This window comes from Ursus maritimus, unplaced genomic scaffold (assembly GCF_017311325.1).
Source record: "Ursus maritimus isolate PB19 unplaced genomic scaffold, ASM1731132v1 scaffold_5, whole genome shotgun sequence".
NCBI classification, from domain to species: domain Eukaryota; kingdom Metazoa; phylum Chordata; class Mammalia; order Carnivora; family Ursidae; genus Ursus; species Ursus maritimus.
Window position 1 is genome coordinate 74,781,356 of NW_024426663.1, and position 27,138 is coordinate 74,808,493.

Here is a 27,138-nt window from a genome sequence, read left to right on the forward strand (position 1 = left end):
AACTTTTAGAAATGCACATTCTCCAGGTGCACCCTGGACCCACAGAATCACAGGTCTGTAGATCACCTCAAGGTTGGGGGGGGTGGGGCGTGATCTTGGTTTAACAAGCCCTCGGGGTGATCATGATGAGAACCACAGCTTTAAGAGCGGCCAAGTTCAGTGTCGAGAAGGTGTATCCATGGTGGGACCCCCTGAGAGGCTTCGGGGCAGAAGTAACGCACTAAATGATTCATCATTTTTATTTGCTAAGTGGTGGGGGTTTATCAAGCGGTAACGTCCCACATCCCCTCCTATGAACGTCTCAGCTTCTAGCTATTGCCAGGAAGTATGGGTTAACAGTTCTTTGGAAGTGCAGACCTGGCCGGGGGGTCTGATGCTCTCACAGGATGTGGAAGCTGGTTGCCAGCTTGTGTCGTTTCTCACCTCTCATTCTTGATTGGACGAACGGCATCCTTAAAGTGTTATCAGCTGCACGGTGTTTGGCCGAGTCCATTGCCTTAGGAGATGGAACTTCATCCACTCCTCAGCAGGTCCCCAGTATTTTCAGTTATTCAGTGGGTTGAATTGATGCAAAAGTTAGAAACAAGTGAAGAAATTAGCAGACATCTGTGTTACATTGGAAACATGTTCTGTCCCTCTGATCTCTGTGAGAAGTGAGAAATCTTTGTTCTGCAAGGGAAAATATCATATCGTTCCAAGAGGAAACTCCCCTTGGAAAATACCGTCGTAACTTCTAGATCCATCACCTGCGTGCTGACTCCTGAGTGAGAGCAGACAAAAAGAGGAACGTCACCTGCCGGTTTCATGGACTTCTGGAGGCAGCTTGGAACAGGCTGAGGCTATGTTGCCGGAGGGTCCAAGGACCCAAGTCTCCATCTTGGGGAGAAATCAACTTGAACAATCTTCAGTTTGAAAGACACTGTTGACCGTTCAAGTCCAATCTCACGAGGTTACCAACTTGGAGATCTAGATCTAAATTCCTAAAGGGGAAGCTGTTCTATGCATTTACTGCAATCCCGATCAAAATGCCAACAACATTTTTCAGAGAAGTAGAACAAAATATCCTGAAGTTTGTATGGAACCACAAAAGACCCTGAATAACCTGGGCAATTTTGAAAAAAGAAGCAAAACCATCATAATTCTGGACTTCAAGTTATATCACAAAGCTGTGGTCATCGAAACAGTATGGTACCGGTACAAAAATAGACACCCAGATCAGTGGAACATAATAGAAAACCCAGAAATAAACCCACCATTATATGGTCAACTAATCTTTGACAAAGGAGGAAAGAATATCCAATGGAAGAAAGAAAGTCTCTTCAGTAAATGGTGTTGGGAAAACTGGACAGCTACATGCAGAATAATGAAACTGGACCACTTTCTTGCACTACGCACAAAAATAAATTCAAAATGTATTAAAAACCTGAATGTGAGACCCAGAATTGTAAAAATCCTAGAAGCGAGCACAGGCAGTAATTTCTGTAACGTCAGCCGTAGCAGCATTTTTCTGGGTATGTCTCCTGAGGCAAGGGAAATAAAAGCAAAAATAAACTATTGGGACTACGTCTAAACAAAAAGCTTCTCAACAGCAAAGGAAACAACCTATAAAACTAACAGGCAGCCTACTGAATGGGAGAAGACATTTGCAAATGACCTATCTGATAAGAGGATTAGAATCCAAAATAGATAAACAACTGAAACAACTCAACACCTCCGAAACACATTGAATCCAATTAAAAATGGGCAGAAGACATGAACAGACATTCCCCAAAGAAGACATCCAGATGGCCAACAGTCACATGAAAAGATACCCAACATCACTAATCATCCGGGAAATGCAAATCAAAACTACAGTGAGACATCACCTCACACCTGTCAGAATGGCTAAAATCAGCAACACAAGAAACGACAGGTGTTGGGGAGGATGTGGAGATCAAGGAACCCTCACACACTGTTGGGGGGAATGCACACTGGTGAGGCCACTGTGGGAAACAGTATGGAGGTTCCTCAAAAAGTTCACAAGATCCAGTAATCGCACTACTGGGTATTTACCCCCAAAATACAAAAACACTAATTCAAAGGGTTACATGCACCCCTGTGCATTATTTACAGGATTCAAATTATGGAAGCAGCCCAAGTGTCCATCAGTTGATGAATGGCTAGAGAAGAGGTGGTATGTATATACAATAGAATATTCTTCAGCCATAAAAAAGAATGAACTCTTGCTATTTGCAAGGACATGGATGGAACTAATGCTAAGCAAAATAGGCCAGTCAGAGAAAGACAAATGCCGTAGGATTTCTCTCATATGTGGCATTTAAGAAACAAAATGAGCAAAGGGGGAAAAAAGAGGAGACAAACCAAGAAGTAGACTCTTGACTGTAGAGAACAAACTGATGGTCACCAGACCGGGGGGCGGGGGGATGGGGGAAACGGGATGGGGATTGAGAGCACACTTATGATGGGGAGCACTGAGTAACGCACAGAAATGTCGAATCGCTATACTTCACGCCTGCACCTCAGATAACGCTGTCGGTTAGCTATACCAGAATTTAAAATAAAATAAAATAAAGCCAGAAGCTGGTTTCCTGGGGCGCCTGGGTGGCACAGCGGTTAAGCGTTTGCCTTCGGCTCAGGGCATGATCCCGGCGTTATGGGATCAAGCCCCACATCAGGCTCCTCCGCTAGGAGCCTGCTTCTTCCTCTCCCACTCCCCCTGCTTGTGTTCCCTCTCTCACTGGCTGTCTCTCTCTCTGTCAAATAAATAAATAAATAATCTTAAAAAAAAAAAAAAAGCTGGTTTCCTCATAAATGACAAGACAGGGTGTAAAAGAGCGTTGATCTGAAAACCTAACAGTACGAGTTTCAAATCTCAGCTGAGCACTTAACATCCGTTGGGACTGATCCACCTAAGAAATGAGAATAACACCCAGCTTGCAAAGATTGTCTGAACTGATACGTGCACACGCACGTGCACACACGCACGCCCAGAACATTATGTTCTGCTGCACTCACGCTTCTATAAGCAGGACGTGGCTCATGAGTGATGCGAAATCATGGAATAATGGCGGTATTACATGGCGGTCCTGATGAGCCCCCCCCACCTGCTAATGCTTCCCTCGAGTAGCGGCAGCTGACCGCGGGGTACATCTACACAGCTGAACAGGGCAAGTGTAAGGAGCACGGCACCGTCCATGATGACTGGCTACCTGTTATTTATTTATTTTTTGGCTCAGTTCAACCCACTGCTCTTGGAAAGTATTCACCGCATGGTTTCCCCCAATCTTGGGGCGTGTGGCTGTTGCCACCATCACTCAGCAGCCCCTTTTTACACCCCTCCAGTCAAGATGCATTCACTTCCAAATTTTTTTAAGTAAAAATTTTACGTTTGCTATAGTATCTCTTTGTTAGAAATGTAATTTTTTTTTTTACTGCACTCATGTTTTTATTAAGACAATTATGTATGTTGATGCCCTGGCTACGAATTTTTATAGATTTTAAGAGGTACACTCCTACTATTATTTTCCTAGAAGCCCTGCTGACTTAAGGGTGACTGCTCATTTTAGTGGGAACTGTGTAGGAGGCTAGGTAGACCAGGAAGACAAATATTGTAGTGAAGAAGAAATTGCATGATGCAAAAAAACAGATAGGTGTGTATGTGAATACACGCAGAAATGTCCACACACATATACACACATGCACAATACACACATAGGTATACACATACCAATACACGCATATACATGTAACGCATTCACACATATATGCATATGTGTACATATGCATATACGTACACAACATTACACACATACACAATTCACACACATATACATATATATGTATACACAGTCACACATATGCACACATTCACACATTTACACCATGCATACATATGTATACCCCCCCCATACGCGTGTTTTGATTCATGGTAGCAGTGGTAGACTCTTGTCATTGACCCTGATCTCCCAGCTTTTCCACTTCTGCCCTTGGAGGCGTCATCCTCGCCCTTAGGACTTCCATGGGGACAAAGATTACTTCTCAATACAGAGTCTGCAGATGCTGGATACCCATTTGCCCACCCCCCTTGCAGCAAGGGCAGAGGTCTGTGCGTCCGCTCTGCCACCCAGGGCCACCCGTCCCGAGGCTCTGTCGTGGGAGCTAGCAACACTAAACCCAAGGGCCGGGGACTCTGTCATTTCCGTACAGACGGTGTCCGATCTTTCCTCCCCAGCGTGGTTTTGGACCGTCGCTCTGCTCTGCTTCCTCCTGCCTCGCCTGGATCTAGCATCTGTCGGTCTTGCTATGATTCACGAGTTACCCACTCTCCTTCCAAAATGCTTGTATGCTTAATTCCACCGGAATTAGCTCCTGCGGCTTGTTAGAAAGAACTCCAGCTGATACGGGAGTTGATATTCTCATAAATTCATTCATTTTTTTTTTTTTACATCTATCTTGTCCACGCCACTTTAAGGGACCCCCGGATCGGCAAATTACCTGTCTGTTCCAGATATCTACGGCTGCATCGACCAAGCCACCTCCTAATAACAGTAGCTTAGAACAGCAATTTATTATTGTCCTGGTTCCGGGGGTTGGCAGGTGTCTTTCCCAGTTGCCGTTCAATAGAGACTGGCTGGAATCATCTGGAGGCTGGTCACCCGGGATGGTTCCTTCCCTAACCCGTCTGGCTCCTTGTCTCCTCTCTCTCTTTCCTCCTGATGTCCCAACCTCCAGGCCCCTCCACGTGGCTTGGGGCCTTTCACAACACGCCGGCCTCGGAGCGGGCACGGATGGAGATGGGCTCGAAGAGGCAGGAAAGGGGGCACTTAGGACCACAGCTGGAAGCCACACAGCGTCGCTTCTGTGTGCCGTGGGGCAAGGTGGTCCAAGGGCCTGCCCCAGCATGAGGGCGGCGGGGGAAACGGAGGCATGACCTCTAGTCCTTGGAGTGGGAGAGCCAACATCCGGTTGCCAGTGCCAGACACATTGTTGTGGTCATCTCTGGAAAATGCAGTCTGCCACACTCTCCGTCAGGGGATAGGTACTACCCAGAGAATAACAGAAAACATTCAGGCCATCTGGTTTTTAAAGAGCAGAGTGACCCATCCTTAAGGGGCAAGATCGGCTGTCCCTGGAATCATACACAGAATATGCAGCAGAATGGTTTCTAAAGGGACGTGTCGGCTTCTCGTGGGAGAGGCTCCCTCACCCCCTTCACCCAGAGTCCTCGTCTCTGCTTTGTGGCAAATAATGCCGTGCAATTTGGGACTTTCTCTGAGAGTTTCAGAATCCCAAGGAAAAGTTCTCTCCTGGTGAGTGGCTTTTTTTTTTTTTTTTCCTGGCACTTGTGAAAATCTACGAAGCCAAGAAAATGATCAGCAGCATCCTAGCTAGCAAAGCTTTGGAATCGAGTGTTTAAAAATAATAATAATAATAAGCAAATAAAAAAGATAGTAAATGCACTGCTTAGCTGCGGGCCTCTCCCTTTGCTGCCTGAGGTGTGAGAACACCATAAAGGCCTGGGACAGCGTTCCTCAATCTGATTTTAGCGGTTAAAGCTAACGGTGTCTGGGCACAACTTGATTTAACACAGCGGCTGCCCAAACAGGAGTCCTTTTACCGTCCCCCAAAGCAATCCTGTCTTGTGGCTCTCCTTCAGGGAGACAGAAAAACGTACTCTGTCTCTGATCTCCCAGACCTCGGACTCTTGAAGCCTGTTTTTCTTAGGTATCATTTTGACATTATTGCTTAGGGCCACCTGCGCTCTTGATAGCAAGTCCCTGACAGAAGGACCTCTCTTGGTTTCACAAAGTCTCTGGATCTAGCTTTAAAAAAAAAAAAAAAAAAATCTGTTCTGGGGCGCCCAGGTGGCTCCGTTGGTTAAGCGTCTGCCTTTGGCTCAGGTCGTGATCTCAGGGTCCTGGGATCAAGCCCCGGGTCGGGGTCCCCACTCAGCAGGGAGTTTCTGCTTCTCCCTCCATATCTGCCCCTCCCTACCATTATTGCTCTCTCTCAAATAAATACATAAAATCTTTAAAAATTAATTGATTGATTAATTAATTAAATTTAAAAAAATCTATTCTTCCTGGAGCTCTTCCATACTTGACCAGAAAAATGTCTTGCTTTTCTGGAGGCTGAAGGGTCTAGGGTCTTGTGGATCCTTTTTCGTTCATGTACCCCCGCCCCCCAGAGGCCGAGGTGAATTCCATTTGGCTGAGAGAGTGAGCCAAAAGCTCTGAATGCATGACACGCAACAGCCCTGAGTGGCAGACAATAACTATGAGCATTATTATTACCATCCTGATTGTTTTTGAGCTACTGTGATTTCTATGAAGCCATTTAATCTATAACGCTTGGCACGTACTAGCGGCATAATACATGTTGAAAGAGTGAGCTTTTAGGGTGAACATCAGTTCCAGGCAGGGCTGCCAAGAGTCAGGTGCATAAAACAAAGAAAACGTCACTCCCTTAAAGCATTAATAATACATCGGAGTTGAAAGCGGTGCTTCAGATCTTTATTATTAGATTGTTGTGACTGCATAGGCAGCCTTTGCTCCTGTTATCAAGTGAAGTACGTTTTGTGTTGCCATTTAAACGGGTGGTTTTAAGTCTCTCCCCAGGCGAGCCAGCGAATCGGACACACTTTGCTCTTAGCCCGATTGGAATGCTTCCAGAACGCATTTTCAGATGTTACAGATGCATCTTGGCGCTGGTGCCTTACTGTCTGAGTGGAGAGTCTTCCCGAAGCCCCCGGGGTGGGGGGTGGGGAAGAAAGTGCCAAGACAGCTGCAGCAGCACGGAGCGGACATAAGCTTTCTATTGCCGCTTTCCCACCCTGCCGTCTACTTCTACCCTCTAAGTGGGGGGAAAAGCAACTCCTCCCTCTCCAGGGCCAAGACTTTTGGGAGAGGACGAGAACGGGCGGTGCTCAGAGTGCCCCGTACCATTCTAGAGGCGTAGAGACCGGGTAAGCCGTCACTGGCACCGCCGTATATACGCACAGGGCAGAGTTCATTCAGTGCACGGGATGCCTGTCTTGGGAGTAATTCTCCCAACAGAATTACAGTTGCGAAGGGCTGAGCCGTCTTGTTTGGCTGAGCACCCTATTGTCTGCTGAAGAAAAGAAGGTTAAGCACTTGTCCCACCCGTGGACAGGATTACAAATCGAGATCTTCCAAATACACAAACAGATGCGCGTGTCTGTATACGTAGAAGATACATATTTGTGCGATACGTAGTGTGTGTTTTAGCATACGTAACATCCGATATAGACTATATATTTTCATATGTATGGGTGTGCGTGTGCGTATGGTATGTATACACACGCATATGTTTTTTTTAACTTCCGGAAGGAAGAAGTGCAGAATTCAGTGCAGCCTCCTGTGTGCAAAGGAGAGAAAACCCTCCCTCAGCCCTCATGGCTGCCCCTGCAAAGGTCGGGCATTTTGTTGGGAAGCATCCCAGCCCAGTGTGAGCAGAAAACGGCATTACAGGCAGCTTCACCCTTGGGCCCTGACCCCATCAGTGGGCTCTTTAGGTCTGCATTGAGAGGGGCAGGTGTTTGCCCCGTCGACAGCATCTTGGGGGTGCCCCGTGCCTTGGTGGCTGTGGTGGGATTCCTGCACCTCAGGGAGGAGAGCCAGGTGAATCTCATGGAGAAGCACCCCACCTGCCGCCTTCTTCCTGCCCAGGATGGCAGCCCGTGGAGCCGGGAAGAGGCTCCCTCCGTTCTGCACGAGGCTAAGTATGAGTAATGGCTTTGCCGCTGCTACTGTATTGCCCTTTGGCCATGGAGGAACTGCCACGATTCCTTCCGTGTATCTTTCTTCTGTGCCTGGAGAAGCATGTAGACAGACCCATGAGTCTTCTGACAAAGTTACAGGAGGGGTCAGAGCTCCTGGGCAGAGACAGATGGCGCCTTCTGTGCACTTGGCCATGGCTGCAAGCAGCAGAGAGCCCAGAGACCGTGTGAAAGGACAGCCAGCCCCCCACCGTCAGCTATGCAGGCAGGGTGGGTAGGGCTAGAAGGTTCCTCTTCTCTCCTCTGTGAAGCCTACAGAATAACCCTCCTTCTCCCCGAGACACAGACCAGAGAGGAGCTGGACACCTTGAGTTTACAGAACGCTTTTCATCCGGACGCCTCAGAACACTTCCTCGGGGAGTATTTCCGAAAAGAAATCTCCAAAAAGAGACGGGAGGAAAATCAAAAGCATCATTGTTACAGCCTCACTCTGGTTCTAGAACATGCTGAAAAGAAAGGGTCTGTCCTGTCAGTTAATATTCCTGTGCCTTTTGCCCCCAAATGAGATTTGGACACGCGGAAGGCAGTTTGGTGAGCCGTGTTTCAGACTTGATTTTTCCTTAGGAAATGGGAAGTTGGGAATTCAGTGGGAACCAAACAAACTGGCAAGGGTAAGTATCCAACTGCTAAGTCAAACAAACGCTGAGTCATCGGGCTTCACTGAGCCCTTCTCTGGGAAAGCCGCCCATGGACTTCACCGCCTGTATTTGTCAACCGCAAGTAGGTTCAAAGACATTATTCTGATAAAGGGTGGATTGACTTCACTCCTGTCCCCCCTCAGGTCCCAAGGTGAACTTGGGAACGGATTTTATTTATTTATTTATTTATTTAAAGAGTTTATTTTTAAGGAATCTCTACAGCCAAACGTGGGGCTCGAACCCACGACCCCGAGATCGAGCGTTGCGTGCTTGCTCCCCTGACGGAGCCAGCCAGGCGCCCCGGGAGTGGATTTTATTCATAAGAACTGTTCAAAGACTTCACGATTGGAATATTTATTTCGTTCTTCTTCATTTCTAATGCAAAATAAACTGACCTATTTCACATAACCCCAGCCTCGGAAAAGATAAAGTTTACCTTCTATTCCCAGTGGCATGAGTACGAACTGTTTGCTCCTTCACAAGATAAACTCCGAGAGCAGTTTGAAACCAGGTCAGAGAAAATCAGTAGTCATGTTGGGTAAGAGTCTTTTCCTCTGCTTTTGCCTCCTTTCCCACCAGCCTTAAATTTTCCCTAGGAGAAAAGGAAGTATAACCACAGAGTAAAAGAACAAAAGAGGGAAATAATAAGAAAAGCAGACTACGATGAAAATGTGTAAAACTGGCCTTGGCAAAATTGCTGTTGGTGGCAAGCGTATCTGTGTGGAAAACAGCGTTTTTGCCTTCCGTTGGCTTATGAGATATTTATCAAGTACCCACTGGGTAACCCCTAGCAAGAGACACAGGCGAGGTGATCTGAGAAGGTCACGCGTCACAAACTCCGATAGCTACAGGACCAATGCAGGTAACACAGATGTGTGGTTGTGACCAAGGCAGGCGGGATGAGCAGGCAACCAGGAGGATGCTCGCTCTAAAACATTCACATTTAATAGAAAAAAAAATTAATCATCCGGGACCTGCTGTGGGCTTCCATTTTTCCATCCCTGCAACATGAGGAGGAAGTCAACTCTTCTAGAAAAGCCTTTTGTTTGAAGTAAACCTTGAAGAGTGCGTAAGATTTCCAAAACAGAAGAATAAAAAAGAGTAAGAGCAGGAAAAGACATTGTCACCTGAACATTTGTGCCAACAGAAGCCCGGGCTGCTGCGGGAGAGGGGCCTCTGTGGGTAAGATGGGGTCTTGAGTACTGGTGGATGGAGCGTAGACTTCATTGAGTATGTCCAGAATAGAATTCTAGATCCCTTCCAAACTGTTCTTTTCCCAGGGTCCCATGGCTCCCAAATGGCCCTCCCATCCCTCCTGTCGCTCTGGCCTAAACCTAGGAGCCAGCACCTTTCGCTCTGTTTTGCTCTCAGACCCCAGGGACAGGGTCAGGTTCTGTGGAAATGCATCTCACACATTGGTGGAGAGCGAGGGTTCTCTTTAAGAAAACCACTGTAGAACGAAGTGCAGAAATGAATATTTATTTTGGATGGGCTGGTGCAAGTGGCAGGGAGCCCACCTCCACAGGCCCTCTACCAAAGCCATCCTTGATGTCCGTGGAGTCTGTCTTCAAAAATATGTCCCAAGGGGAGGTGGGTGGGCGGGTGGGTGGGGGATGGGCTAGCCCGGTGATGGGTATCAAGGAGGGCACGTATTGCATGGAGCACTGGGTGTTGTATGCAAGCAATGAATCATGGAACACTACATCAAAAACTAAGGATGTACTGTATGATGACTATTATAATGTAATAAAATTTTTAAAAATTAAAAAAATTTTTAAAAAGAAATAAAAAAAAAGTCCCAAGTTCAGCTGCTCCTCCTGACATCCACTACTCCTTCTCCAGACCAAGACACTGCCGGCAATGGTGTCGATGCTTACACTTCTGGCCCCTAACTCTGTCCTCCACCTCTCCCGCCTTGCTCTGCTGCTGTCTGTTCCAAACATGTCAGGCACAAGGATGCTTTGAAATCAAAATCAATTACATCATCCGTTTCCCCGAAACCCTTCATGACTGTCCATCCCACACAGAATACAATCCAAAGTCCTTCCTATAGGCTCTGGGGTCCTTGTATACAGCCCCTGCTCATGTCTGCCACTGTCCCCACTCGTCACTCTGTGGTAGCCATTCCTTTACCAAGTCAAACACTCCACTGCCGTAGGGCCTTTGTATTTGTTTCTCCCTCTGCCTGGACCACCTTTTCCCTAAATATTTTTATGTCTCTCTCCCTCACTTTATTCATCCTTAACTTAAACGTTGCCTTGATGACTCTATCTAAACGCACCACCCTTTAACCTCCATGCCCTTACTTGATTTACTTAATATCCATTGTCACTGCTTGCTTTATTATTATTTATTCCTTTGTCGTCGTGTAGTGCCCATGCTGGCTGTAAATTCCATGAAGACAGGGATTTTATCTGCTTTATTCACTTCTGCTTCCCCAAAGCCTAACCTACTACCTGCCATAGAGAATACTGTAAATCCTTCTCCGGACGAATATGATGTCTTCCAAAGCCTCCACGATTTTTTAGACCCAATGCCCAACATTTAATTAATTAATTAATTAATTAATTAATTTGTATAATAGTATTTTTTATTATGTTAGTCACCATACAGTACATTTAATTTAAAAAAATCATTCCAAGCATATCAAGAAATAAGACCAAAGGGAGAAAAAACAGACAACAGAAAGAGACCCATGGATGACCCATTTATTGAAATTATGAGGCACACACTCTGTGTTAAGTGTAATTAATATGTTTAAGAACATGGACTGAACATTTGGGCCGTGATGAAGGTACAGATGCACTATGGTAGAAAGGCCTAACGTGAGTGCAGTTGGACCCGTAAGATGAGCGCAAGGCAGAGAAGAAATGGGCTGTTTGAAGAGATAATGGCTAAGAATGTTCCAAAAGTGATAAAATACATTCAGCCACAAATTCAGTAAGCTCTCCAATCCCCAGATGTGGCGACACCTACAAAGGAAACCGCAGTGGGGCCCATCACAGTCTTGCTGCTAAAAACGACAAAGTGGGAAGCTTTCAAACCAGAAGGAGGAGAAAGAAAGAAGAAAAAGGGGAGAAAAAGAAGCTAGAAAAACAGGTACTACCTTCGGAAGAGCAAGAAGAATGGCAAATTGGTTCCCAAGAGATACGTTGGCAGTCGGAAGACAACGTAATGGCGTCTTTAAGGTACTGCAGGAAAACAGTTGCCAACCTAGAAATCCGTACAAGCGAGCACAGTCTTCAAAGATGAAGACGAAATCGTAATTTCCAGATAAATCAAGTCTGAGAAAAAATCTGTCACCCACAGACCTGAACTAAGAACTGCTAAGTGAAGTTTTTCAGGCAAAGGGAAAATTATTTCGTCAGATGCACAGAAATGTAGGTAATGAGCTTCCTGCCTCTCAAGACGGAAACCAGCCCCTCCAAAGCCTCCGGCCCACACCGGCACCCTGACTCCCTCTGCAGACCTCCCCACCCCAGCTCACCCTCAGTCTGGAGGGCTCCATCAAGGCCCCACTCCCTCTGCACACCCACACCACCAGTGGCTGGTCCCCTGCCGCCACCAGAACTCCAGAGGGTTGCTTCCTGCTTGCCCAGTGACTACAAACCAGCTCCAACTGGGGCAAACCAGCGAACTTCTATCAACTGGGCTGAACCACACTTTCTCGTGTGATATCCACACTCCTCTCGTGTTTGTCTTTCCCCCTCTGAGAACTCTCTCAGCTGTAGGATACCATATAGAGCTTCCTTACACTTTATAGTCATTCTTAGGTTGAGGCCCAGAAACTTCCACATAGACTGCATTTGTCGTGCCAGCAGCCATCTTGTACTGTTTCCCTATAGGTATGAACCACTGTCTCACTGCTTCTGCCACACCTCAGACTTCAAAAATGTGTTCTTGTGTCTGAGGGTGTCTAATGAGTCCTAGAGGGAAACCGACTCCTGTAGGTAGTGAGTGGAACATTCTTTTTTTTTTTTTTAAAGATTTTATTTATTTATTTGACAGAGAGACAGCCAGCGAGAGAGGGAACACAAGCAGGGGGAGTGGGAGAGGAAGAAGCAGGCTCCCAGCGGAGGAGCCTGATGTGGGGCTCGATCCCAGAACGCCGGGATCACGCCCTGAGCTGAAGGCAGACGCCTAACCGCTGTGCCACCCAGGCGCCCCTGAGTGGAACATTCTTAAAGTAGGGCGGAATATTTATAAAGGGGGTTCTCTCCCACACATGAGAGCAGGGTGGACCCTAAATACAGGCAGAAAGGCTGGGAAGCTGGCCACGCCTGCAACGGGTTTAACTTTCTTTGCCTTAGATTCCAGAAAGAGTTACGTTCAAAGTACAGGTCCTAGGTCGTGGTGGACATTGTTGTATTCCATAGTGTGGAGACTGTCAGTAAACTCGGACGCGTAGCGGGGCCTTGGAGGGTCTGGTAATGGCCAGCAGGAGGCAGTGTTACCTGGGAAGGGTCTGTCACAGATGAGAGACTGAAACAGAAACTAAGAATTCACTGGAAGGAAACAGTTGAACCGGAGATGGCCGGAGATGTGTCAGCTTTGGGGAATCCTTGGAGATATCTGGGGAAGCCTGAGATGGTCATGCTAAGCATGCTGTTTGGAAATTAAAGGAGTTGTAACTCCAGAGGTTCCAATATTGAGGCATACCCAAGAGATATCTGCGTATCACCGGCATTTATGAACTGACTTTATTCTCCGGGTGGTAACGTGGTCGGCCAGGAAAGAATTTACCACAGTGGTATTTCTAATTACGCTACAGCCAGATATCCAGTCTTTCTTATTTTCCTGCAACATATATAAAAAACAAATTTAAATTGGTAAACTTCAATAGCCAAGGTTTTCCTCATTTTGAAAGCAAACGTTTACTTGACGTCACCTACAAAAAATGAACACTGTAATTGTTTTTTAAAGGCATATAGGTTAGATTACCAGAAAATACTGTCAGAGGCCATCAGTTAAACTAGATGCAAATGTATCATCTTCGTTCACATGGGTTCCTGATTGGGCAAAGAAATATGAGGAGCTCTAGTCTTTTCTTGTTCCTGGAACAGTGTGGTTAATTTTTGTGCTTTGGCACGACCGTGAGATGAAAAAGAAGCAAATTCTCCCCGCACAGGCATCAAGAAGGTGTCAGGATAATGTGGACATGCTGATGACAGTGTTCAGAATATTCCTGGGATGAATCCAGAACTTGTTCATGGGTGCTCTCGAGATGGCGATAATGTGAGAGGCCTTTCCTGGAACAGGTTTCTGGTCATCTGGTTTGACTTCAGCTGTCAGTTGAAGAAAATAATAACCAGTCAGCTCAGAAAATAATCCGAACATCAGATGTATTTTTAATGTATTTCCCTCTCTCTATAATAGTATTGTTATTAAGCCAGATGTTTCTAGTAGGGGTGGGGAGAACGCTCAGTGAGGTAACATCGTCCTCTTTGTATCTGTCTGGGAGTTCTTAGTCTCAGTGACTCAAATTTGAATATGGCCTTTACAATTTTGCCAATAACTTTTTCATATTCATTTGATACTTGGGAGCACCGCAGTGCAGCGGAAAGAGCAGGGGCGTTGAAGCCGGACGGACTTGACCTTCAGTCCCAGTGTGGCCGTTTACTTGCTCTGAGTTCCTGGAATAGTCACTTCGTGCTTCGGAGGAGGCTTTCGGCTGCGGATAACTGAGATCCAAAGCCAAGCCAGCTTCCGGGAACAGGGAGCTTGTGGTCTACTCATTGAAAAAAGTCTCGAGGGAGGGTGGCCGTCAGGGTCCTCTCGGTCCAGTGGCTGTCTTGCCATCCCTCTGCGATGGTTTTGGCTGGGCCCTCCTCTGTGTGTGAGCGTCTTCCCCTGACTGGTAACGAGATGGATGGAGCAGTCCGAGACCTCACACCTGCAAACCCGAGGATAGCCGTACCGGTTATTTGCACAGTAAAATAATTCGGAACCCGTCGATGAGTACCCATTGCTCTGAATCCTCTGAGTGCACCCAGCGTCAGCTGCTAGAGCTCTCCGTCCCCCAGGACGGTCCAGGGTGATCTGTGGCACAACAGGGAACTCCAGACCCTGCTTTGGTTATATCCAGCGTCCATCGTGATAAATATGCATCGATCCAACGTATGTTAACATCTGGAGGAGGAGAGCCTGTCTTTCCCTATGGCTTTATTGTATTTTTTAAAAGATTTTATTTATTTGTCAGAGAGAGAGCACAAGCAGGGGGAGCAGCAGGCAGACGGAGAGGGAGAAACAGACTCCCCGCCGAGCAGGGAGCCAGATGCGGGATTCGATCCCAGGACCCTGGGATCATGACCTAAGCTGAAGGCAGATGCTTAACCCACTGAGCCACCCAGATGCCCCACGGCCTTGTTGGTTTAGAATAAAGTTCAAAAGCTGATTATCCGCAAAGGGGATGATAGGCTCACCCCTAAGGTTAGTGGGAGGGAGGACTTGCTCGCTGGGTCAGAGAGAGTGGATTTTAGAACAAAAGTCAGAATACGCTCGTTGTCAGTGTTCTCTGGTGAGGACCCAATGAAATCACATGGTCCGTTACTAGAACAGAGTTTGGTTCCCTGACTCACACTGGGTGCTCAGCAGATAGCGGTTAGCAACGTTCAAAACAGTCATAGTGGCGTGACTGTTGTCAAGAACTGTGAAGGGCCTGAGATGCCACACCACTTGCAAGCTTAACAAGTTCGCCTGCCATCGTTTAACGGATCTTGGCAAAGGACGCCACGCTCGAGGGGCAGACCCACAGAATCTCACTGCTGGTAGCAGTAGCCAGAGTATCAGCATTTTCCTGAGTTAGGTCCTTGAGACCCAAGCCCCACAGCATGATTCCAAGAAGAGCCGGCGACCCCTCCATGTGCAGGGAGTTGCATTACAAGAGAGGAACCCTGAGCTTAAGAAAGCCCAATATTTCACACATGGTGCGGGCAACATTCCTGCCCTTTGCTCTGGAGGGAGACAGGATCTCTGTTCTCCAAGGCTGTTCTCTCTACAAACACCCCTGAGAAGCTATTTCAGAACAAAGGCAGCCAGTGCCTCTTTCCACAAGGCACGCAGCATTTTGAGAGACCCCAGGGAAAATTATCTCCCAGCAGTTGTCGTTGGGTGGTAAGTGAGTAGAAAAGTTGGACTATTTTTCCGTAGCAGGAAAGGTTAATTTTTCTTACTTGGAGCGTTTGACGAGTGCTCTGTTAGAGTAAGAATTGACTGTGTATGATATGTTGGTGGGGGACCTAATGTTCCAGGGCCCATATATTAGAAGTCTTTCTTTTTTTAAGATTTTATTTATTTATTTGAGAGAGAGAGCACGAGCAGTGGGAGAGGGAGAAGCAGACACTCCATTGAGCAGGGAGCCCGATGCAGGACTCGATCCCAGGACCCTGGGATCAAGACCTGAGCCAAAGGCAAACTCTTGATGGACTGAGTCACCCAGGTGCCCCTCAGAAGTCTTAATAGATGAGGTGAGCTTATTATGTATAATCAATGTCATGTGGACAACTCACAGTGACGTGCTCACCGATCCCTGGGGCAGCTCTTGCTGGCCTGTCATACAAATGACACAGGCTAGTAGAAACTTGAGTACAATACCCACCTACAACCAGATAATGTCTCCTCCCCTTAGATTAAATGGACATTGGAGAGGTTGGATGAATCTGCAAAGAGGAGGATTGGCTTGTCTGGGAAAAGAGAGCAAGACAGAGAACGTTCAACAGAAGTGATCCGTGGCTACTCAAAACTATTATTTAACAATAAACGAAGAGATAGAAGGTTTTCTGTAGACGTACAACAGCACCAGACCTCTACTCAGTCTCGCGATGAACTTTGCTGCATTGATCCTAGTTCTCAGGACTCGAGGGGACTTTGGAGTCCAACAGACATCCCAGCCTCTGCGGCGTGCCAGCTGTGTGAACGCACGCAGGCTCCACACTAAGGAACATTCCTGTTCTTTCGCTAAAACATAGAACTGATAGCTCCTACCTCATAGGCCATTTTGAAGCGTAAATTCTGAAATTAAGCGGAGCCGAAAGCCAAGCGCACATTATCAGTAAATGGTGGGTGATATGCTTGCTTAAAAAACTTTACCGATGGGGATGCCTGGGTGACACAGTCGGTCAGGTGTCCGACTTGGTTTTGGCTCAGGTCATGATCTCAGGGTCGTGAGATCGAGCCCCGAGTCCAGCTCAGCGCTGAGTGGGGAGTCTGCTTGAGGATTCTCTCTCCCTCTCCCCCTCTCCCTCTGGCCCTCCCACTCCTTTTTTCTCTCTTTCTCTCAAATAAATAAATCGTAAAAGAAACAACTTGACTGGTGACAGTTTTAATAATATATTCAAAAAAACATGCCGTGTCCTTCATCTGTGTTTCTCACCAGACACGTGTGGGACAAAATGGCCATTTCATAAAGCGCGTACCCATGGGGGGCTTAGACTGGTCATCAGAATGATGAGGCATCCCCGAGACTCAGTGCCACCTGTGTGCCACCGTAAAGTCTCTCCGGGTAGTGCATCTCTCCATTTCCCGGACTCTGCATCCGCAGAGCCAGCTCCCAGCTCTGGGAGGCGGGCGTAAGGCTCAGCGATCAAATTCTAGAATGTTGGGTATGCATCACTGTAAACGGATCACCTCGACAAAGAGTTGTAATGCTTAAATAAAACACGTTTATTTTCTTTTTATAAAAAGATTTTATTTATTTATTTGAGAGTCAGAGTGCGTGCACGTGGGCATGCACGTTGGGGGAGGGGCAGAGGGAGAGAATCTCAAGCGGACTCCCCACTGAGCGCAGGGCCCGAAGCGGGACTCAGTTCCCATGACCCTGAAATCCCGACCTGAGCCAAAACCGGGAGTCCGACGCTCAAACAACTGCACCACCCAGGCACCCTTAAAACACATTTATTTTTAACTAGCGCAATTTCTGGCACATTTTACACACTCAATAATTATTCCTTTCTTCCCATCCCTATGAAAACAGAACAGATGTTTTTCTCCAAGAACTTGTCACGCTGTCACTTTTGGGTGGCTAGAAAGGAGCAACCATTTCAGCAAATCTTAAACTCCTTAAATGTTAGGAAGCAGAATCACGTGGGAAGCTAGTTAAAAATGCGTGCCGGCAGGCCCATGCACAGACATGTTGCACGGATAAATCTGGCGCGGTGCCCAGCAGTCTGCATTTTGAGCAGACCGTCCGGGGGGATCCTTCAGGTGTCGGCGATCTGTGGACCACACCTGGAGAAACACTGTCTCTGATGTACCAGACTGTGTGGGGCTCAGAGACCTACCTAGTGTTGCTAATGTCTATTTCTTTCTTTCTTTTTTTTTTTAACCATATTACACAATAAATTTACATATTACACTTTGCTTTTCAAAGTGAGACGTAGAGCCGTGGTGGTGGGGCGCGGGGACCCACCAGGATCAGGGAAGGCCGCTCTCCATTTCTATTTTAGAGTCCTTGTTTGCCCCTCAGGACCTAGAGGTGACCCTGTAGATAAAAAGTGGATTTTCCCATGGTTAGGAGACTTGATCATGGTTGGAAAGAAGAGCAGTGGAGGAGTGTTCTCATTGTAAGTGCACAGAAAGACACAAAAGTAAGGGGTTGTCCAAGACTAACGGAAAGGATTTTCTCAAACAAGAAGAACACAGTCCGGGGGCGCCTGGGTGGCTCAGTCGGTTAAGTGTTCAATTCTTGATCTTGCTCAGGTCTGGATCTCAGGGTCGTGAGTTCAAGCCCCGCGTTGGCCTCTGTGCTGGGCGCAAAGCCTACTTAAAAAAAAAAGAAGAAGGGGGGAGCCTGGGTGGCACAGCGGTTAAGCGTCTGCCTTCGGCTCAGGGCGTGATCCCGGCATTACGGAATCGAGCCCCACATCAGGCTCCTCTGCTATGAGCCTGCTTCTTCCTCTCCCACTCCCCCTGCTTGTGTTCCCTCTCTCGCTGGCTGTTTCTATCTCTGTCAAATAAATAAATAAAATCTTTAAAAAAAAAAAAAAAGAAGAAGAAGAAGAGGGGCGCCTGGGTGGCTCAGTCGTTAAGCGTCTGCCTTTGGCTCAGGGTGTGATCCTGGCGTTCTGGGATCGAGCCCCACATCAGGCTTCTCCTATGGGAGCCTGCTTCTTCCTCTCCCACTCCCCCTGCTTGTCTCTCTCTCACTGGCTGTCTCTCTCACTGGCTGTCTCTGTGTCAAATAAATAAATAAAATCTTAAAAAAAAAAAAAAAGAAGGAGAAGAAAAAGAACACAGTCCATTAATGTGGTCAATGAGTATTTGGGTTATTGTACGGATGAATGTAGGAGTGGTGGTTATGATTTTTCAGGAGTGAACATAGAGCCTCAGTGCCTTACTCTGTTTCTCTACAACATCGATATCTCCTATACTTGAGAAAAATCATATGCAGATAAAGTTGGTAATAAATACCCCACCCTCTTTTAAGATATAATATTGCGTCTACGAGTGCCTGATGGGGAATGGCTGTCCTTCCTTCCCTACAACACGGGCCTTGGGACAAATGGGGTATCGTGCCCTCTTCTCAGCCGGCTCTTTCTAAGAAATGAACCATTTCAGGGACAGAGACTGCGTTCCTGAGGGAAGTTCCCTATTCATTATTCAAATCCATACACATCCCGGGACGAGGCTCAGCAACAGAAGATCCTTTGCTCTAGGATGGGGAAGTATAAATAATTCCGTGGGACTGAATGCCCGTATCATCTCTTGATATCGAAGGCTTTGGAGTGTAGCTGTGACGCAGGTTTCAAGCTGTCGTACCGTTTCTTGAGGGGGAAAATGACTTTGATTCATCCCTCCAAGGGCTAATAAATGTAATTACTTATATTTTGAGCGTAGCTCCCAACAGTACACCCAATTAACCTGGCTATGTTTAAGGGGGGGGGGGCAGGAATCATCAGGTCAACTATGAAGGCAACGCTCAGAAACACAAAATGGAAAACAGTTGCTGAAGCCAGCTTTGGAGAGGTGTGGTGACACGGGGAGAAGTGTGACATCTCCAGGCGACCCTCAATTTGAGAGTGACCGTGGACACGGTGATACGGAGTGACTGATTTCCTTCACAGCGCAGAGGGGAGAAGCTGTTTCGACTCGGTCTCTGAAGCAGACGATCCCACACCCCTCTGGCGTCCAAGGGGAGAAACGCCTTCCTCCAGCACCTTCCCAGATTCCATCACAGACGACAGACAGTGCGTGCGCGGTGCTGGAAACAGAGCGCTGTCTGCCAGGCGTCTTCGATCTCTGAAACAACCCCGACTTTCCCTACATACTATTTTGCCCGTGTCCTTAACTTGGATGCGGCTGTCCAGCTGTCTGTCCATCTCCTCCCGTCCACTCAGCATCGCTGTTCCGAGATCTCGCTCCCAGCGCTTTCCCCGTGGTCACTAACATGTCTAACTTCCTGTTCCCACCGTCTGAGACTTATCAGAGGAATGTGACGAAGCCCAGGGGCACCTGCTTCTCTGTGTGTGTTTATGCAAAGCCACGGTGTTGGGACATCAAGCAACGATCACCAGCTGATAAGTTCGGAATGCCTGTCACGTGCCCAGCCTTGTCCTAATGTATTTAATCCTCACATCAGGCCTGCGTTTCTTTCTTTCTTTTATTAAAGTTTTTTTTAAATTTATTTGTCAGAGAGAGAGGCAGAGAGCTCAAGCAGGGGGAGCAGCAGAGGGAGAGGGAGAAGCAGACTCCCCACTGAGCAGGGAGCCCAATGCAGGACTAGATCCCAGGGCCCTGGATCATGACCCGAGCCAAATGCAGACGCTTAACCAACTGAGCCACCCAGGTGTCCCAGGCCTGCGTTTCTTATATCTGTTTTCCAGAGAAGTAAAGCAAGGAAGGGAGAGGGAGTGTCGCTTGCCCAGGGCCACAGTCTGCAAGGCTCCAACCCAGGCCTGGATTCCTGGATTCCACTATCCACAGGAGATGAAGCGACAAGGTTCGCTCAGCCCTGTTTTCCCGGCCAGACCTGACGTGGACCGTGGATTGTGAACCGTGGACCGTGGACCGTGTGACTTGAAAAAAAAAGCTGGGGAAAGAGAGTGCCATGGCTGCTCCTTAGAGTCAAGAGGACTGACTTGGCTCCCACCTGAGAACCCCCAGAGGAGGCAGACCTGGGGGTCTGGCAAATAGACATCCTTCTTTCCAGAACACACAAGGCTCTGGAAGAGCACCTTTCGCTGCACTGAGCAGACCTGCTTCTAAGAAGAAGGTTCCATTTCCCTTTGAAGGGTCTAGAACCCCGTCATGCGTTGAGAGGGTGGGGAGAGAAGCTCACCATCTTATGTCCTGGCTCGGTGGCCCTAACCCTGCTCAGCTTCATTCCCCAGAGCAGAGGGGCTAGAACTCCCCCTCCAGCGCCCCTGTGGCTGGGCAGTGGTCTAGAGCTGGGAGGCCTTGCTGGTGCAGGGGGAGGATTTCCCTCCTGTGAGCACACGGGCCCCCCCAGGCCCGGTGTGGCAGTGGGAGGGGCTCCCCACACTCACGGGGCCCCCCCTGGCCCCCACATTCCCCTTAGTTCATATGTCCCAGGATCAGATTCCGAGCTCAGAGGAGCACGTTAGGCTCTAAGTTACGCCTGTCTCCATCACTTCAGAGATACAAACGCTCAGAAAAATCACTACTTGGGGGGCGCCTGGGTAGCGCAGTCGTTAAAGCGTCTGCCTTCGGCTCAGGGCGTGATCCTGGCGATCGGGGATCGAGTCCCACATCAGGCTCCTCTGCTATGAGCCTGCTTCTTCCTCTCCCACTCCCCCTGCTGTGTTCCCTCTCTCGCTGGCTGTCTATCTCTGTCAAATAAATAAATAAAATCTTTAAAAAAAAAAAAAAAAAAGAAAAATCACTACTTGTTGGCTTGCCTGTCTCTGCCTTTTCTTCTCCCGCACAAGGAAAGCCGGGGGTGCCTTCCACTGTGTGCGCTCGCCGTTCACCCCCTCCGTGGTGTTTGTCGTCGTAGCACTTCCAGTAATTTCCAAACCGAAACACAAGGCAAAGCTTGCTTATTTCGGACAAGGAGAAAAGCAGTTTTGCAGAAACAGAACCAAACAAAAAAATGCCTATGTATGTTTTGTCCGACGTTTGCATTGACGTGGAGGAGACGGGGGACGAGAACACAGCCAGATCACGAACGGTGGTCACCTCGGCGGTGGGGGCAGGGGTGACAACAGAGACGTAACGGGTGGAGTGTGTGTGTGTATTTTTTTGGTTTTCTGTACGCTTCTTTTTATCATTTTGTTTGTCAGGGTAAATGTATTATGTTGTAAATGAACTCAAAATAGAGAACATTTTTTTCAAAGATTTTATTCATTTATTAGAGAGAAAGAGAGCGGGAGCAGGGGCAGAGGGAGAAGCAGACTCCCCGCTGAGCAGGGAGCCTGACGGATGCGGGGCTCGATCCCAGGAGCCTGGAATCAGGACCTGAGCCGAAGGCAGACGCTTAACCAACTGAGCCGCCCAGGCGCCACTTAAAGCTTTTTAAAAACACGATATTATGTACTGCATACTCACACGTGATATTTACAGTCCGTACAGGGTTTTGTTTCCCCCCACCGTGACGAATATATCACACAATTATATCATAAATCAGTCACTCTCTTAAGGGACATATTGTCCATGCTCTTTATACAAGTGTACATGTATTTTTCTGGGGACAATATCTAGAATCGGAATTTCCTGATTGAAAATCCTGCACATTGAAAGCGTTGATCCGGGGGCCCCTGGGTGGCTCAGTCGGTTAAGCATCTGCCTTCGGCTCAGATTATGATCTCGGGGTTCTGGGATCGAGCCCTGTGTCGAGCTCCCTGCTCAGCGGGCAGTCTGCTTCTCCCTCTCCCTCTGCCTGCCGCCCCTCCTGTTTGTGCTATCTCTCTCTCTCAAATCAATAAATGAAATCTTTAAAAAAAAAAAAAGATTTTAAAAAACGAAGTGTTGATCCGTTCTGCCACACGATTGTCGGTGAAGCCTGTACTGATGTATCCTCCCAGTGGTATGTGTCCCCTGTCCCCACATCTAGAACCCAGCATCTCCGAGCTGAGACCACTGGGCAGAACAGCTACCACCCACCCCTGCGGCAACCTCTCCAGCAGTGTCCCCTGTCAGTCCGGTCCTGTCTTCTTTCTGCCTCCCGGGCAGTGTGCAACACGTCCTCCACGTAATGGCAACTCTTGTCTCCTAGCATTGCTGTAGTATTTATTTTTAAAATCTATATCCTGTTAATTGAAAGGATTTGGAAAGATGGGCATATGGGCTCAGTCTGACATCATGTTTTCATCTTCCAGCTCTACCAAACAGAGGGCGAGTGGTTCGGAATTGTCAAAAGAGAGAGGCTTGCTCCGAATCTTTACATAGAAACTCTCTAGGAAATTTTCCTCTTTTGGAAATGTCTGACCCTGAAATCCACCCATGGGCTCTGTGAAACATCATCTGTACTGTTAGTTTCTCTGGTGAATGCCTCTAGCTGTGGGTCGTGCCGCCGAGGACAGAGATTTTTATATCACCCTAATGGATTAATGGCTGGAAAGCAAATGCTGGCAGAGTATCAAAGGCTCACATCACAACCGCAAGGGTAAAAGTTCTCTCTTGAAAATGTAGAACTTTGAGCTTGTTTTTTTTTTACACTGAGTTGATTTATCATATTCTTTTAATCTAAGAACCTGAAAGAAAACCCCACGGTGCCAGAGAAAGAAAGCCGCCAAAGAATAAAGAATAATTTTTGGAAGCAATGAAATCTCCTTTAAAAGGTTTGTGTGTTTCAAAGAGCCGCTAAATGACCTCATGCTCCATACAAAATTCTCGAATCCGGACACAGGCGTTCTGTTTTCTATTTAAAGTCCTGTACAGGAGACCAAGCAAGCGCTTTGTCCCGCTGGTGTCCTACCGTGAGCTACCACAGGATTTCACCTGCTCAGATTAGCAGGAAGTTTTCTGGCCACAAACCCCACCCTCAAGGCTGGATCTCAGCAAAGCTGTGAAGCAGAGATTTTTTTTTTTCTTTTAGCACCCTGGTTTCCCAGTTTGGGCAATCTTTTTCTTCTTTGTGTTTTCTTCCGTCTCCCAGCCCTTAAAAGCTTTCAGATTCTTTATTAGATTTAGGTGCAAACGACTGACATTAGCTGAAACTTTGTGCTTCTTGGAAAATACCCGCGTGTTAACATACGTGCTGTGATTATCGAAGCCTGGGGTGAGCGAGCAGGTGCGGCGGGACTAAGTGGGCACCGGCACGTTCCACGTGCGTGGGCCGGTGAGGAGTGGCTCCTTCAGCTGCACGCCTGGGGGCCCCTTCCAGTGTCTCACCGGGACATTCATCCAGTTGTGGCCAAAACAGGGTGATGCTTTTGTGCCTCTCAGGTTCAGAGAAGAGGGAGGAGGCAGCAGGGCTTCGAGAGTAACTGGGGAAAGACGCCTCCAGGGAAGGCAGGTGGTGAGAACGCGGGGGACACTTAACCAGCTGAGCCACCCAAGGTGTCCCTCTCCTCTACCTTCTTCTTCAACCAAAACAATTCCTTGTTTTTTTTTTCTTTCAGTGTAAAATGTTGAAAAAGGGAGTTCTGTGTCCCAATAAATGTGGAAAGCGAAGGTGATCATGTTTCTGGAATGGAAAAGGGCCCTGCTTCCTGCTTCCTGGAGCTCAGGTGGGTTCTGTATGCAGTGGCTAAGATGACGTAAGTCTTGGTCAAAGAAGACTTTGGCCAAAAGTCACATCGGGCCAAAGGAGATTGTGGCCTACAGCTCCCCCCCCAGCTCAGGCTGCACATTTGTAGGGAGGGGGCCTGCGCCTTCGTCCTCGGGGCAGGAAAGATAGGGTAGATGAGAGACATTTTCAGTGACCACGGAAAATCAGCCTGTGGCAAATGACATGTTGTATTGTAACCAACTCTTCAAGCCTCCGTGTCCTCATCTGTCAAATGGGAATGAGGACAGGCACCTCGCAGGGCTGTGGGGACAATTGAACAAGTCATATGTGCAAAGTTCTCTGCCCGGCGTTTGACCCGCGGTCAGTGCACATGCGGGCTGTTGTCACTAAACACATGCTGGCCTGTGTCCCTCTCCTGCGTCTTCATGGGGGAACCACGTGGCGCCCGGCTGGACAGGAAGTGCTTGGATAGCATTATTCTTCGCAGCCTACGTCCTGTGTCCTCCCATCTCCCCACCCAGCAGTGTCGGGCGTATAGTGAGTTCTCAACAGAGACTTGTCCACTGACTCATAAGCTCTGCCTCTGGGCTCAGGCACCCCCTTTTCTCCCGCAGTCCATGAGCTCCTGTGGCCTCCCTCCCCCTGCCCTTGTTTCTGTTTGCTCTTTTATAGAGAATGCCACCTGCTTCTAAGCACTTTCTGATTTTTTTCTTTTTTTTTTAAGAAAAAGAAGTTTCTGCAATTTGATCTTTTGGTCTACCTACATGAGGTAGAGGGGAAGAAAGGAGAAAAATCAAGTGTTCTGTGGCTTTTTAAAGTGTACCTTTTGAGTCAACCCAGTAAGAGCTTGTTTTTCCTGCTCTTAAACTGTAGGATATTGGGGGAGAAAATTTGGTTTCACTTTGCATTATATTCTCCACTTGTAGAAAGAAAAGGAAAAGATGTTTTTGAATGCAGTGGCGATTGTCTTGTTTTTATAAGATGATCTCAGTAAAGAGCCACTCCATAAAGCGTATTCAGTAGTAGGGACATGAAGAGGACACCTTACGTTCTCCTCGACCACTGGCTGAATTTTAAGTTAAAAGTGGATCTGATGTAAGGTGAATTTTGTAGTTTATCAGATAGCAAAAGAAATCATTGAATGAAATATTAAAATATGCATAATAGGTATTACAGTTAATGTTGAACCCACAAAGGAGTTTTCATGTTTAACATATACTTTATTTTTTAAGATTTATTTATTTAGTTGAGGGGGGAGACGGAGAGGGAGAGAAAGAAACCTAAGCAGACTCTCTGCTGAGCGTGGAGCCCAACGTGGGGCTCGATCTTACGCACCTGAGATCATGACCTGAGCCGAAACCAAGAGTCAGATGCTTAACTGACGGAGCCATCCAGGAGCCCCAGTTTAACATATACTTTAAAGATAAATCAAAATGAAATCGTATAGTCACTTGGGAATACACTGTCAGTTTCCTGAAAACGAAACATGCACTTTGTGTCATCTAGCAATCGTGCTTGTGGGTATTTATTCCAGAAAAAAATGGAAATTTATGTTTACACAAAAACTCGCCCATGCATACTCATCCTTGCTTTATTCACAATATTCCCAAACTGGAAATAAACCAAATGTCCTTCCACGGGGAACGGTTGAACAAATCATGCTACGTCCATACCGTGGATCACTCCTCAGCCATAAATAGGATGAATTCCAGACACGTGCATCAGGCATCTCGTGGAGGAAAGAAGCCAGTCTCAAAAGGTTACGTACCGTCTGACTTTACTTATGTAACATTCTTGAAATAACAAAATTACAGAGATGGAGAACAGAGATCACTGGTGGCCAAACGGGAAGGAGAGAGCTCTTAGCTCTAGAAAGGGAGCAGGAGGGAAGCCTGGGTTGAAGAAGCAGTTCTGTATTCTGATTGTGGTGGTGGTGACACTGACCTACACCTGTGATACAATTGCATAGAACTGTACACACACACACACACAGACACACACACACCAGCACAGAACACTGCTAACACCTGAATAAGCTCTGTGTCCTCTGCCAACGTCAATGTCCCAGTTTCGGTGTTGAATTCTAGCTCTGCAAGGTGATACGGTTGGAGTAAGCTGGGTGAAGGGCACGTGGGACCTCCCTGCGTAGATATTTTGCGACTTCTTGCAAATCTAATTCTTTAAAAAAAAAAATTTAAAACAAAAATACAAAAAGGAAAGACAGAAAGTTCTGTGCAGAACAAATTTCCATTGCAGACATTAGTCTGTGTCCATTGACACATCTTTTTTTTTTTTTTAAAGATTTTATTTATTTATTTGACAGAGATAGACAGCCAGTGAGAGAGGGAACACAAGCAGGGGGAGTGGAAGAGGAAGAAGCAGGCTCCCAGCGGAAGAGCCTGATGTGGGGCTCGATCCCATAACACCAGGATCACGCCCTGAGTCGAAGGCAAATGCTTAACCGCTGTGCCACCCAGGCGCCCCGTCCATTGACACATCTAAAAAGGGAGCCATGTGGTATTAGAAAAGATGTACAGAACGTGAGCCTTGGGGACTCCTGGGGGGCTCAGTCGGTGAAGCGTCTGCCTTTGGCTCAGGTCGTGATCCCAGGGTCCTGGGATGGAGCCCCACAGGCTCAATGGGGAGTTGAGCTCGGTGGGGAGTCTGCTTCTTCCTATCCCTCTGCTCTCTCTCTCTCTCTTAAATAAATAAATACAATTTTTTTTTAAGTGAGCTTTGGGGCTTAAAAATGTAACCCAACAAACTTGCTCTTTGACTTCGCTTGTGAACACAGATGGAGTCGATGTGACCGTAAAAAGTTCGCTCTCCAACATAACAACCACATTTAAACTCCCAAGGATTTTGATGAATCTCTTAAAAATCCAGGAGAGCTCCCAGCATAGCTGGTAAAGAACACACACGCTTGTCCATATTTTCAGAGCAAGAATACGAAGCGTAAAGGTTCTCCCTGTATGCATACTCCATACTACAGAATTGCTGTTCAAAGTCCTTATTCTCCACAATCCTCTGTATTTCTTTCTCTTCTGTTTGATCCTTGTAATAATTGCTTGAAG

General features: G+C 47.3%; 1 long non-coding RNA gene across 1 annotated transcript in view; it reads left to right on the top strand.

Moving 5' to 3' along the window:
* The window catches only part of LOC103679956, a 106,493-nt gene that overhangs the window by 60,339 nt on the left and 19,016 nt on the right, over positions 1-27,138 (top strand). The window contains exon 3 of the long non-coding RNA XR_005832560.1: positions 23,955-24,062. This is a non-coding gene — a long non-coding RNA (uncharacterized LOC103679956). The remainder of the gene's footprint in view (positions 1-23,954; positions 24,063-27,138) is intronic.